The sequence below is a fragment of the Mya arenaria genome, chromosome 10, assembly GCF_026914265.1.
Source record: "Mya arenaria isolate MELC-2E11 chromosome 10, ASM2691426v1".
Taxonomy (NCBI): domain Eukaryota; kingdom Metazoa; phylum Mollusca; class Bivalvia; order Myida; family Myidae; genus Mya; species Mya arenaria.
Window position 1 is genome coordinate 51,405,318 of NC_069131.1, and position 12,821 is coordinate 51,418,138.

Sequence of the window (12,821 nt, forward strand, 5' to 3'; positions counted from 1 at the left end):
CCGTTTGAAAATAAATGTTTTATGGCTTAAACCCTTTAAGAAAAATGCATAAAACATCATTTTTTGTACTTAAATTTAAAAATCTGTGATCTGATTTTTTGTCAGCAGTCTTATATAACTGGTTTCTATGGATTTTCACAAAAAAATTGGCTCGTTCCAAGACAAAAAATAAACGTTCAATCTGTGAGAGTGCAGCTTTAAGTAAGGGTCGACATATTGCAAGCAAACTTGGTTCATATTAATTTCTGTTAGTTCCATTGTGACGAAAGCTGATAGCTTTGGGGATCGAACCCAAAACCTCATTGGTGGGAGGCAGACACCTATACCAGTAGACCAATCTCTCCCTCAAGTAGTTTGTTTAAGTAATTGATTGTAAAAAAGATACATTTTATTTCGCTATATTAACTTTTTGGACATAACTATGATCCAGGTAAAAATAGCACAGAAGGGTTTTTTCTTAAGATTTAAATGTTTTTGAAAGTGATTATGTATATTTTTGTGATCGTTTAAATCAAAAGTTTAGCATTTTCTCCATTGATAATAAAAACATAATTCTGACTTCCGACACAGGAAATTCCGGAATCCATTACCATTATTTGAAGGCTGGTTGTACTGTATTCATAAGAGAGTTTCCTCGATTCAGGTCTAGAATTTCGAAAAATATAATGTATAATGTTTAAATCTTTTGAGCATTAAGAAACCATAATGGGACTTATTATGTACTACACACTGTACTTGAATCTCCATGGAACTTTATAAAATGATAAAAAGTATATTTGAAGATATATATAGTATATACGAGGGGTGTTCGGGAAGTTTGCGAAATTGCAATATAATTGTCGTAAAATGGGGTATTCTGAAAACGAAATGGGCTTAATAATATTTTATATTTCGTTATGCAAATGTTTCAATATCAAACGATTACATTAAACAATATATCCATAAATGAAAATACAAAACTACCATCCAGTACACTCTGGCGCACAGATGACATTACATAATGTCAAAAATGTCAAATCTAGCACTCTATTGACTTTCTCAACATAGTATCTGCCCGTCAGTACACATTTCCTAAATATGCCAATCCATTTACGGTAAATGTCTGCTTACCATGCACTGTCAAATGTAGACGCGATCCTCTGTGTTGTCTGTTGAAAGTCAACACTTGTAGCGAAGTGTTGTCCCCGCAACTTCCGCTTTATCTCCTGAAAGACATGGAATTCCATTGGGGCCAGGTCGGGGCTGTACGGGGGATGTTCCAATATCTCGAACCACAAAAGACTATTTTCCAGCTGCGTGGATGCTGCTCTATGCGCCGGGGCATTATCCTGGTTGAGAATCATGTGGTCAAGGTCCATATTTTGCTGTTTCTTTTGAATCCAATGCACGAGATCCCTCCGCAGTACCTTGGAGTAATATTTGGCATTTTCGGTCCGACCTGGAACACGTTGTCGCAGAATCATACAGAATATACATTTCTTTTCCAAGGCTTTTTTGCACTTTAGCTTTCTTGGCGAGGGTGTTCTGGATATTTCCAAACGGAGGACTGGTCTTTGGTTTCAGGGTCGTAGTAATAGAGCCACGTCTCGTCCGTTGTGATCCTCAATCCAGTCTTCCATTCAGAAACCACTCAAGCCATTTGTAAACAAATGTTTTCCTGCAAGATGATAGCGTAGAGGACTCTTTAATAAGTTTCATCGTTTCAGGCGGTGTCTTCTTCAGTCCAACATAGAATTTCACCACACTGGGCAATTCATTATCATGTTGTCACAGTCGTTTTGTGAACGATGTTGCCAAATCACAATCAAATCCTAACGGAAGGGACTACAATGTTCACATTTACAGGAACTGACGTCAAGATGTGCACCTAACGTGACGTCTTTTAGCGGGCATTGATGGACTGATAAAAACTGTAATGTTTTTCACATGAAGTGTTGAAATGTGTACGTGCTCCAGGTTACTGTCAGTGCGTCACCATGGATACAGTTATTAAATCATATCCATTTTCTTTTTGAAATTCAAACAAAAATATGGTTCAGTTACAAAACATACAATTTCAGAGAAATAGAAGATCATATTTGCATTTTACAGTATACGAGTATTTCCGCGAACTGCCCGGACACCCCTCATATGTTCATGTAGATTATTTTCATTGCATGTATTTAGATTCATAGTTTGAGCCCATTCTCATCAAATAGCATATTCATGATTTATATTATAATAATAACTTCCCTTTTGTTTTATCAAATTTCAAGTTATTTTTCAGAATACTGAGTGGCAGTGATATAGTTCCGAGTTCTACTATCAAATACAGTGTAAGTGCTTGATTAAATGCTAAATACAGTGTAAGCTCTTATTTCAATGCCTTTTACCGTTGAAGCACAAGATTCTATAGCAAATTGCAAATTGAATGGGATGGGCCCGGGAGGGCTGTCCTCTTCCATTATTTATGACTTGTTTAGTATTTCATTCAATTGATGGTGCAAATAGACATATAATATAACAATTATGGTAAAAAAGAGTTGAGATTGAGATTTGACTTGAGTATTTTTGTGATATTGGTGTCCGCCTCATAGCAAACACAACATAAACACTAGATTTAATGGCAAATATGGTGTTAATACTAGATTCACACAAAATATTGTGTAAGCACTAGTTCAATGGGAAATACAGCGGTAGTACTAGATTCAATACCCAATACAACAAAAAGCGCTAGATACAAAACCAAATTTAGTGTAAGCACTGATTTTAGTGGCAAAGACAATGTAAATACTATATTCATATCACATGGTGTAAGACTAGATTCAATGGCAAATACAGTGTAAGCCCTAGAACTAAACGGCAAATAATGTAAATAATATGGTGTAAATACTAGAGTCATAACAAATATAGTGTAAACACTAATACCAATGGCAAATCTAGTGTAAGCACTAGATGCACTGCCAAATATAGTGTAAGCCTTATAAACAATATTCAGTAAAGAGTTAGCACTGATTTGAATGGAAAATATAGTGGAAGTACTAGATTAATAGCAAATATGGTGTAAACACTAGATTCAAGGGTAAATACAGTGTTAGTACTAGATTCAAAGGCAAATATGGTGTAAGCACTAGCTTCAAAGGCAAATATGGTGTAAGCACTAGCTTCAAAGGCAAATATGGTGTAAGCACTAGGTTCAATGGCAAATGTGGTGTAAGCACTTGGTTCAAAGGCATAAATGGTGTTAGCACTAGATTTAATGGCAAATACGGTGTAAGCACTAGATTCAAAGGCATATATGGTGTAAGGACTAGGTTAATGGCAAAAATAGCCTTAGCACTAGATTCAAATGCAAATATGGTGTAAGCACTAGATTCAAATGCATATATAGTGTAAGCACTAGGTTCAATGGCATATATGGTGTAAACACTAGATTCAAAGGCATCTATGGTTTAAGCACTAGGTTTAATGGCAAATATAGCCTTAGCACTAGTTTCAAAGGGAATTATGGTGTAAGCACTAGATTCAAATGCATATATAGTGTAAGCACTAGGTTCAAAGGCATATATGGTGTAAACACTAGATATAAAGGCATCTATGGTTTAAGCACTAGGTTTAATGGCAAATATAGCCTTAGCACTAGTTTCAAAGGGAATTATGGTGTAAGCACTAGATTCAAATGCATATATAGTGTAAGCACTAGGTTCAAAGGCATATATGGTGTAAACACTAGATTCAAAGGCATCTATGGTTTAAGCACTAGGTTGAATGGCAAATATAGCCTTAGCACTAGTTTCAAAGGGAATTATGGTATAAGCACTAAATTCAAATGCATATGGTGTAGGCACTAGATTTAATGGCAAATATGGTGTAAGTACTAGATTCAAAGGTGTATATTGTGTAAGCACTAAGTTCAATGGCAAATATAGCCTTAGCACTAGATTCAAAGGCATATATGGTGAAAACACTAGATTCAAAGGCATATATGGTGTAAGGACTAGGTTAATTGCATATATAGCCTTAGCACTAGATTCAAATGCAATTATGGTGTAAGCACTAGATTCAAATGCATATATAGTGTCAGCACTAGGTTTAAAGGCATATATGGTGTAAGCACCAAATTTAATGGCAAATATGGTGTAAGCACTAGATTCAAAGGCATATATGGTGTAAGCACTAGGTTCAAAGGCATATATGGTGTAAACACTAGATTCAAAGGCATCTATGGTTTAAGCACTAGGTTTAATGACAAATATAGCCTTAGCACTAGATTCAAAGGCAATTATGGTATAAGCACTAGATTCAAATGCATATGGTGTAAGCACTAGATTTAATGGCAAATATGGTGTAAGCACTAGATTCAAAGGTGTATATGGTGTAAGCACTAGGTTCAATGGCAAATATAGCCTTAGCACTAGATTTAAAGGCATATATGGTGTAAACACTAGATCCAAAGGCATCTATGGTTAAGGCACTAGGTTTAATGTCAAATATAGCCTTAGCACTATATTCAAAGGCAATTATGGTATAAGCACTAGATTCAAAGGCATATGGTGTAAGCACTAGATTTAATGGCAAATATGGTGTAAGCACTAGATTCAAAGGTGTATATTGTGTAAGCACTAGGTTCAATGGCAAATATAGCCTAAGCACTAGATTCAAAGGCATATATCGTGAAAGCACTAGGTTCAGAGGCATATATGGTGTTAGCACTAGATTGAATGGGAAATACTGTGTAAGCGCTAGATTCAAAGGCAAATATGGTGTAAGCACTAGGTTCAAAGGCAAATATGGTGTAGGCACTAGATTCAAAGGCATATACGGTATTAGCACTAGATTCAAAGTCATATATACTTTAAGCACTAGATTCAAAGGCATATATGGTGTAATCACTAGGTTCAATGGCAAATATAGCCTTAGCACTAGATTCATTGGCAATTATTGTGTAAGATCTAGATTTAATGGCAAATACAGCGTAAACACTAGATTCAAAGGCAAATTCAGCATAAACACTAGATTCAATGACAACTACAGGCAATCAGTAGCACTTATGGTTAATATGGTGTGAGCTCTAGATTCAATGGCAATTAAAGTGTAAACATTAGATTTAAAGGGGCTGTACTCTGTATGAAAAATAGCGAAAAAAAAGAAAATTGTTGAAAACTGACATAAACTTGGCATCGATGTGTACAATGCATTGAAACTTACTAACTGAAGTTCCACATGGTTTACAATTTATTTAAGTTTAGCAGTTATTTTGTATTTTTCCATTAAAAATATTACTGGGTATGTCTACCAGGTAAAATTCATTCCTTATGCGTGATTGGCTAGTTGGTGTTATCACGTGATATTACCTAGGTAGGTCTATAGCTTAATTGTGTTACCCAATTAGAGTAAGCCATCATAACTCAGTGGATATGACGCTGGACTGCAAATTTGGCGACACAGGTTCGAACTCGGTCTCTGACACATTTTTTTATTTATATTTTGGTACTTTTTGTTACAATTATGATATCAAAGAGTAAAACATTCTATGAGATATTTGTCCTGAGATTTGTTACAGAAAAAAAAAAATTGGTGCCAATATGGTGTACAGTCCCTTTAATAACAAAAACAATGAAGTTACTAGATTCAATGCCTAATATAGTGTAAGCATTGGATACAATACCAAATACAGTGTTAGCTCCGATTTGAATGGCAAATACTGTGGAAGCACTAGATTCACCACTTAACATAAGTAAAGATTTATGATATTTTTCAAGAGGATGCTGAAAATAGTTTTCACATTGTTGTCACCTTTTTAGTGCATGAATGTCTTAAAACATGCAACAAACACATTTAAAAAACCTTTGTGTGTTGTGTTTTAGTGCAAGAACTTCACAGATGCAGTGAAATCATCAACAGGATTCACACCTGTCCTAGTGTGCTCATACATCAAATGGGTTAGTATTAGGGTGCAACAAAATCATACTGTTTGTAGTTAATGTATTCATAATTTTTCACCCGCCTCTGCATGCATGTGGTTTATATCTCATGCAGAAGTCAGCAAATAGAGTTAACAAGTAAAGACATTTGTAATCGGCAGTGTGATCTGGCTTTATTTTGAGTCCCACGGACAATACAGGACATCCCTGTAAACCAAATCCTGCAAATAATTATTATGCCCCCACAAACGAAGTTTGAGGGGGTATATAGGAGTGAGCTTGTCGGTCAGTCGGTCGGTCGGTCGTCGGTCGGTCGGTCGGTCGGTCTTCGGTTTTCATGGTTTCCGGACGATAACTCATGAAAAGCTAGACAGATTTGAAAAAGTTTTGGTACACAGGTGTAACATCAGAAGATATAGGTCAAGTTCGATATTGGGGCTGGTGGGGCCAAGGTCAAGATCACTGTTACTAAAAATAGAAAAACGGTTTCCGGACGATAACTCATGAAAGGCTTGTCAGATTTGAAAAGTTTTTGGTACACAGGTGTAAAATCAGAAGATACAGGTCAAGATCGATATTTGGGCTGGTGGGGCAAAGGTCAAGGTCACTGTTACTAAAAAAAGAAGAACGGTTTCCGGACGATAACTCATGAAAGGCTAGACGGATTTGAACAATTTTTGGTACACATGTGTAACATCAGAAGATACAGATCAAGTTAGTGAGCTTGTCGGTCGGTCGGTCGGTCTGTCGGTTGGTCGGTCGGTCGGTTTTCATGGTTTCCGGACGATAACTCATGAAAGGCTAGACAAATTTAAAAAATAAAATTGGTACACAGGTGTAACATCAGAAGATACAGGTCAAGTTCGATATTGGGGCTGGTGGGGCCAAGGTCAAGGTTACTAAAAAAAGAAAAACGTTTTCTGGACGATAACTCATGAAAGGCTAAACGGATTTGAACAATTTTTGGTACACAAGTGTAACATCAGAAGATACAGATCAAGTTCGATATTGGGGCTGGTGGGGTCAAGGTCACTGTTACTAAAAATAGAAAAATGGTTTCCGGACGATAACTCCTGAAAGGCTGGACAGATTTGAACATATTTTGGTACACAGGTGTAACATCAGAAGATACAGGTCAAGTTCGATAGATCCTTCAAAAACTAAATGAGCAAATATTTACCTTAAAAGTAATTGACACTTGGAAAGATGAACAAACAAAACAAGTCCAGCATGCTTCATTTGAACCAGATGCCAGTGGAATACCAGCAGAACTTAAGTATGGCATATTTGCCACAGTAGTGCTTTCTACAAATATTGACCTGTCAGATGGACTTGTTAATTCGGCTACAGGAACAGTCCCGGGATTTATTCCCAGGTGGATAAGGATGCATTCAAGCCCAAATATGTACTTGTAAAATTTGATGATGATCGTGTTGGAAGAAAAGCTCGTGAATGCTCTAGATGTCTTATTCCAGAAGAGATCAGCTAGAGCATCAGCTAGTTTTTCTTGTCAGCAGTGTAACTTCTAAATTACTCAACAGATTTAAATAAAACAATACATGCATGCTAAAAGAAGATGCAGTGTGCAGTAACCTTGGAGTTATGTTCTCTTTTCAAAGGAATGGTTTGCCATTCCTGTGTCCAGGTGGCATTTGGGGGTATTCGTCACTCCTGTGACAGCTCTAGTTTAACTAGTTATGCCTTACAAAGATGTACGTGTATGAATAGCCAAGTTGTCGTTTCTCTTTGAGGCATTGTATAATGTTTAACTTTATGAGTAGGAGGAATACTAGAAAGCATACTAGCTTACAGAAACAGTGAGATCTTGCAGCTTAAACATAAGTTAATATTATTGGCTATTAGAAAATGAAAGAATCATATTTATTTTTACAGAGGATTGTTTTTATATTTACGTTGAACACATATTTTGTTATTTTTAGAAAAATGGCTCCAGTATGCATCTGATCGATCAAGTTAAGATATGTCTGAGCAAGGTGGACTTCTCTCCAATAGAGTGTCCTAGCAGTGGTCCAGTTAAAACAAAGGGAGACAATGACTGGACCAAAACAGGGGATGCAGCTCTGGAAATAGAGTCTGTAGCGCAGTCTAATTGCCCGTGTAAATACAGCTTCGATTATCCACCAATTCAACATTTTCTAGACTTGAAAAAAGACCTGAATGTTTAAAATTGTATTTTTTGAAATGATGTTTGTATCACAATGTTTAACAGTTCTGAACTGTAACAAGAAGAAATGGGTTATAAAGTAAATATGACGTGCACAACCAATATGATGTATTAGTTTCTTGTTACTGAAAATAGAACTGTGTTTCCAACAACTTGATGAATATAAATGATCATGGATACTTTAAAGATAATTTACAGTTCTTTTTATGAAAAGCATTTTATGATATGATGCCAAAAACTAATAATTGAAAAATATACTATAAGACTGATTTCTGGTTGTTATGGTTCAATAAGTAAACTACAGGACCCATTTCTGCATCTTACCGTTCAATTACCCTATAGGACCCATTTCTGCTTGTTACCGCTCAAATACACTAGGACCCATTTCTGCTTGTTACAGTTCAAATACACTATGAGACCCATTTCTGCTTGTTACAGTTCAAATACACTAGGACCCATTTCTGCTTGTTACAGTTCAAATACACTTAACTCATTTCTGCTTGTTACAGTTCAAATCCACTGTAGGACCCATTTCTGCTTGTAACTGTTCTAATCCACTGTAGGACCCATTTCTGCTTGTAACTGTTCTAATACACTAGGGAGTTTGAGCCATCAGGGTTCAACTGTATTTTTATTAGCTCATGATAGTAACACTGTCTTTTATTCTATGTAGCATTGATGTACAAATACAACAGCCAATAACATCAGACATAGTCATGTATAAAATTAAATATAAAGTTTCTCAGTGTTTTATGGTAAAGTTAATCATAAAAGTAAAATCAAAGATGTTTTAGATTATGAACTTTGCATGTATTGGGTCATTGGACAGGGCTGGCCAACTACCAGAAAACTTAATTTGTGTGTTTTTTTTTCTTTTTTATCCATATAGTTTGAATTTGAGAAATTTTTGGTTTATTATAAAAATTGTTTTGTAACTGTAATTGTTTTGCCTTTAAATGTACCAATATCAGATAATCATAATCATAAACTTGAACCAATTACTGTACTTAGATAAAAGATGTCATTATACTTCAAGTGCCTATATTAAAAATATAGATGCATAATTATTTCTATGCTCATCAGTTGTAGATACAATTGAACTTCTAATTATAATTTGTGTTAATTAAACCTCAAATGAGTTACAGTTAGATTCTTTGCTTTCAATAAATAGCTTATATATTGGAGTCTGGTTTTACTTTTTGTTGTGCCTCAAAATACAAACAATGTTCTCTACACTTGCAGATTTCTATGGAAGGCAGCTTTTGAATTTTTGTGATCAGCTTTCATATGTTAAGGGAGGCATATAATTGTCAAAGTTTCAGCCTGTTAGTCTGCCCTGAGTTTATATTGTCTCAGCTATAAATATGTCACAATTGATCCGATTGTAATCAAACTTCAGGAAAGGAAGGTGTCGCATGTAACATCCATGGTCAAAGTCAAACTTGGTCATTGAAGCCCGATAGGATTTCAAAGTCATACTTTGTGTCTCTGCTGCATCTAAGCTTCTATTAATCAAATTTTATTCACAGAATTCAGAATTGTTGAGCAACATTGGTTGATGTTTGAGTATATTAAAAGTTGTCTCACCTCAAAGGTTAATGTAACACTTGTTGGATCACACAATGGATCAGGATAGGGATTTCATACGTGAATCAGCTGCAACTTCAACTTTTCTTCAAATGTACTTCATATACAAATAGCTATTCGAAATTGAAATAATCAAAGAGCTCTTACATACTCAATATTGGTATGAAAATTACAACTATGTTTATCGCAACAACTCTTTTACATACATATTTCAAGATTGGCCCCAACGTCTTGAATGACATGATATGTTTTGGATATATGATGTTAATCCACACATGTACCAGGTGTGATCCAGAATTACGTGGATACATTTGAAGTTTCCATCCAAATCATTTAAAAATTCATGAATATTTTATTCAAAGTGTTTTGCATAGACAATATGAATTTTTGGGTCTGTTAATTTGGCACACCATCAGAAATGTATGTTTACAAACTTTTTGTGTATCTTTCACAACCTACTTTTCTTCCATGTTCATCAATGAAATTCTGCCAAATAACATTAAATATTAAGTTGACGTCGTACCAATAAACTGTTATACAAGCATAGTCTTGGATACAACATGGCAGACTTTGTTGAAGTGCGACGGTTGATAAAATTTTGCGTAGGATTGGGGAAAACACCAACACAGACTATGAAAATGATTGCTGTAGTGAAAAATGAAGCAACCTGTAAGCCATTCATTAGTATTCAACTGCCAATAATGTTTTACAGAAGGGCGAGAGTCCATAGAACAATAACAATAAGGGAAGAGGACTAAAGAAGACTAGGGGCATGACGTTGGTGACGTCAGTGAAAAACGTCATCCAAGGGGGATCACCTTTTGACAGTCCATGATGTAGCCAGTGTCGTCAAGTTGGATACAGAAGTGTGCAAAAGATTCTAACAGATTCTAAAATTTTGTGCGGGAAGAGAAAAAACGTGTGCATGATTCAAAATCATTTCTGCAAAGATACGCACTAGAAGGTGAAAAATGTATGAACCAGAACATTTCCACAGATGAAACCTGGATATGGTTTTATGATTTGGAGACCAAACAATAATCTTCCATTTGGAAGAGAGCCTCTTCACCAACCCCAGAAAAGGCTTGAGTTAACTAGTCTGGATCCAAGTACATGTTCATCACTGTCATAAGGGTCAAACCGCCAATGTAGAGTACTTTGTAAAGGTTTATTATTATTATTATTATTATTATTATTATATTATTATATTATTATTATTATTATTATTATCTACATTATAATATTATTGAAATATTGTGACGACAAGAAAATAAATTATATCATTTCTGTATCATCCATTTAAGTGTATTCGAAGAAAACTGGTGTTTGCGATCACTTTAAAGAGGCTGGGTGTAAGCTTGGATGAGTTTTTACTGCACATGGATAATGCCCAGCACACACTGCTGCATTGACCCTGATATCAGCCTGTTAGACTTTGAAGATGTTGCACTGTGCCATACTCGCAAGAACACGTGCCTATGGATTTTGCGGTATTCCCCGAATGAAGTGTGAGCTTAGAGGACATCTTTTTCATTTCCTCGATGAACTGCAAGTAAATGTGCATTATGCGATCTCCATGTTTTCTAGAGAGTGGTATTCGGACATTTATACACTGTGGATTAAGCGCCATGAAAAGTGTGGCAGTGTTGGTGGGAAATACTTTGAAACAATGCGATGCTTTATGAGTGCAATGCCTCTTATGTCATTTGACTGCACTGGTCGGTTTCAACCACATGTCGTTAATGAAATGCTAATCAGCAAAAAAATTATGTATTTCATTGAAAATTACAGGAATAATATCAGATGTTACTGGTATATGAATTGTATGTACAGTTTCTGTTCTATTTGAATTATTAAAGAAGACCACATCATTTTGGATCAACCCTCGTATTTTATGACTTAGGAAAAATGAATAGAATAGAAACTTGTCTAGGTGGAGAGCAGACATGTTAATTTTAGCAAATAAAGTTCAAGGTCATAACTCAAGTCTGGTCAGTTAATAAATATCCTTGACTGAGTGATATAAGATTTCCACAGGACCAATGCCAATTTCGGTTGGTGTTTATCACAGTAAAATAGATCTCAAAACACATCATCAATAAGAGACAGAAATTAATCTTGAGAATATTTAAGCTTAAGTGTATCAAACGTTTTAACTTATAATTCATAATAATATTTTGTGCACAGAAGCGTTCGTTCAGACATATACATGTATTTTCCTCCGTTTCATCATTTAACGTAAGTGACTAATCTGTTTTTAAGCACAAAGATAGACAAACACCAAAATGTGTGAGATTCATAATGATCAATGTGAAGGTATATGATATGAAGGAATGATTCTGACTACAAATAATGTCTTGGACCTGGAATGCACGTGACTGGAGAGAAAGCATTTGACCAAGTTTGAGAAAGATTAAAAAGGCAATGAATGCTTAATTGAGTGAGTGAGCAGACAGGTTCAGTTTGGTCAATTTTTTACATAAACAATTATTGTCATCAAACTTTGCAAAGACATCATTCCCATAAACATGGTTACCAAATATTGTAACTGGTTATCTTTGAGTGAGAAGAGTAATTGTCAATTTGATAAAATGACTTTACATTGTGGTCCACAACTCCAGAGTAAATAGTGTCGTATATCATACTTCTTTTGTACACTTTATCTATATAATCTGTCCATTAAAATTGTTACCATGTTTGGTAAATATCAGATAAGAACTGCTCAGCTTTGAGTGCAGACAGGTGTGACGTGCCTGATGCTGTTGCTGTCCATTGAAACGTATGGCTGCCAATCTTAATCACAACACAAAACAACTTTAGATGCATTTGTTTTTGGTCAGCTCTAGTGAATTGCCATGAAATTTAATACCAGTTTACTTTGATTGGCCTTCAAGAATAATCATTAACTTTAAGATGTCTTTGAGTAAGCTGGGTGATATATCATATGATAAAGCTGGGTAGGATATAGCTGGCTGACAGACAAGTTATCAAGCTGGGTAGGAGATAGCTGGCTGACAGACAAGTGATCAAGCTGGGTAGGAGATAGCTGGCTGACATACAAGTGATCAAGCTGGGTATGAGATAGCTGGCTGACAAACAAGTGATCAAGCTGTGTAGGAGATAGCTGGCTGAAAAACAAGTGATCA

General features: G+C 35.5%; 1 long non-coding RNA gene across 1 annotated transcript; it reads left to right on the top strand.

Annotated features, from left to right (window-relative positions):
- Positions 1–2,203: 2,203 nt before the first annotated feature.
- Positions 2,204–9,272, top strand: LOC128206129 (uncharacterized). Its single transcript, XR_008256396.1, has 3 exons — positions 2,204–2,315; positions 5,847–5,921; positions 7,844–9,272. It is a non-coding gene; the product is annotated as an uncharacterized LOC128206129 (long non-coding RNA).
- The last annotated feature ends 3,549 nt before the right edge of the window (positions 9,273–12,821 follow it).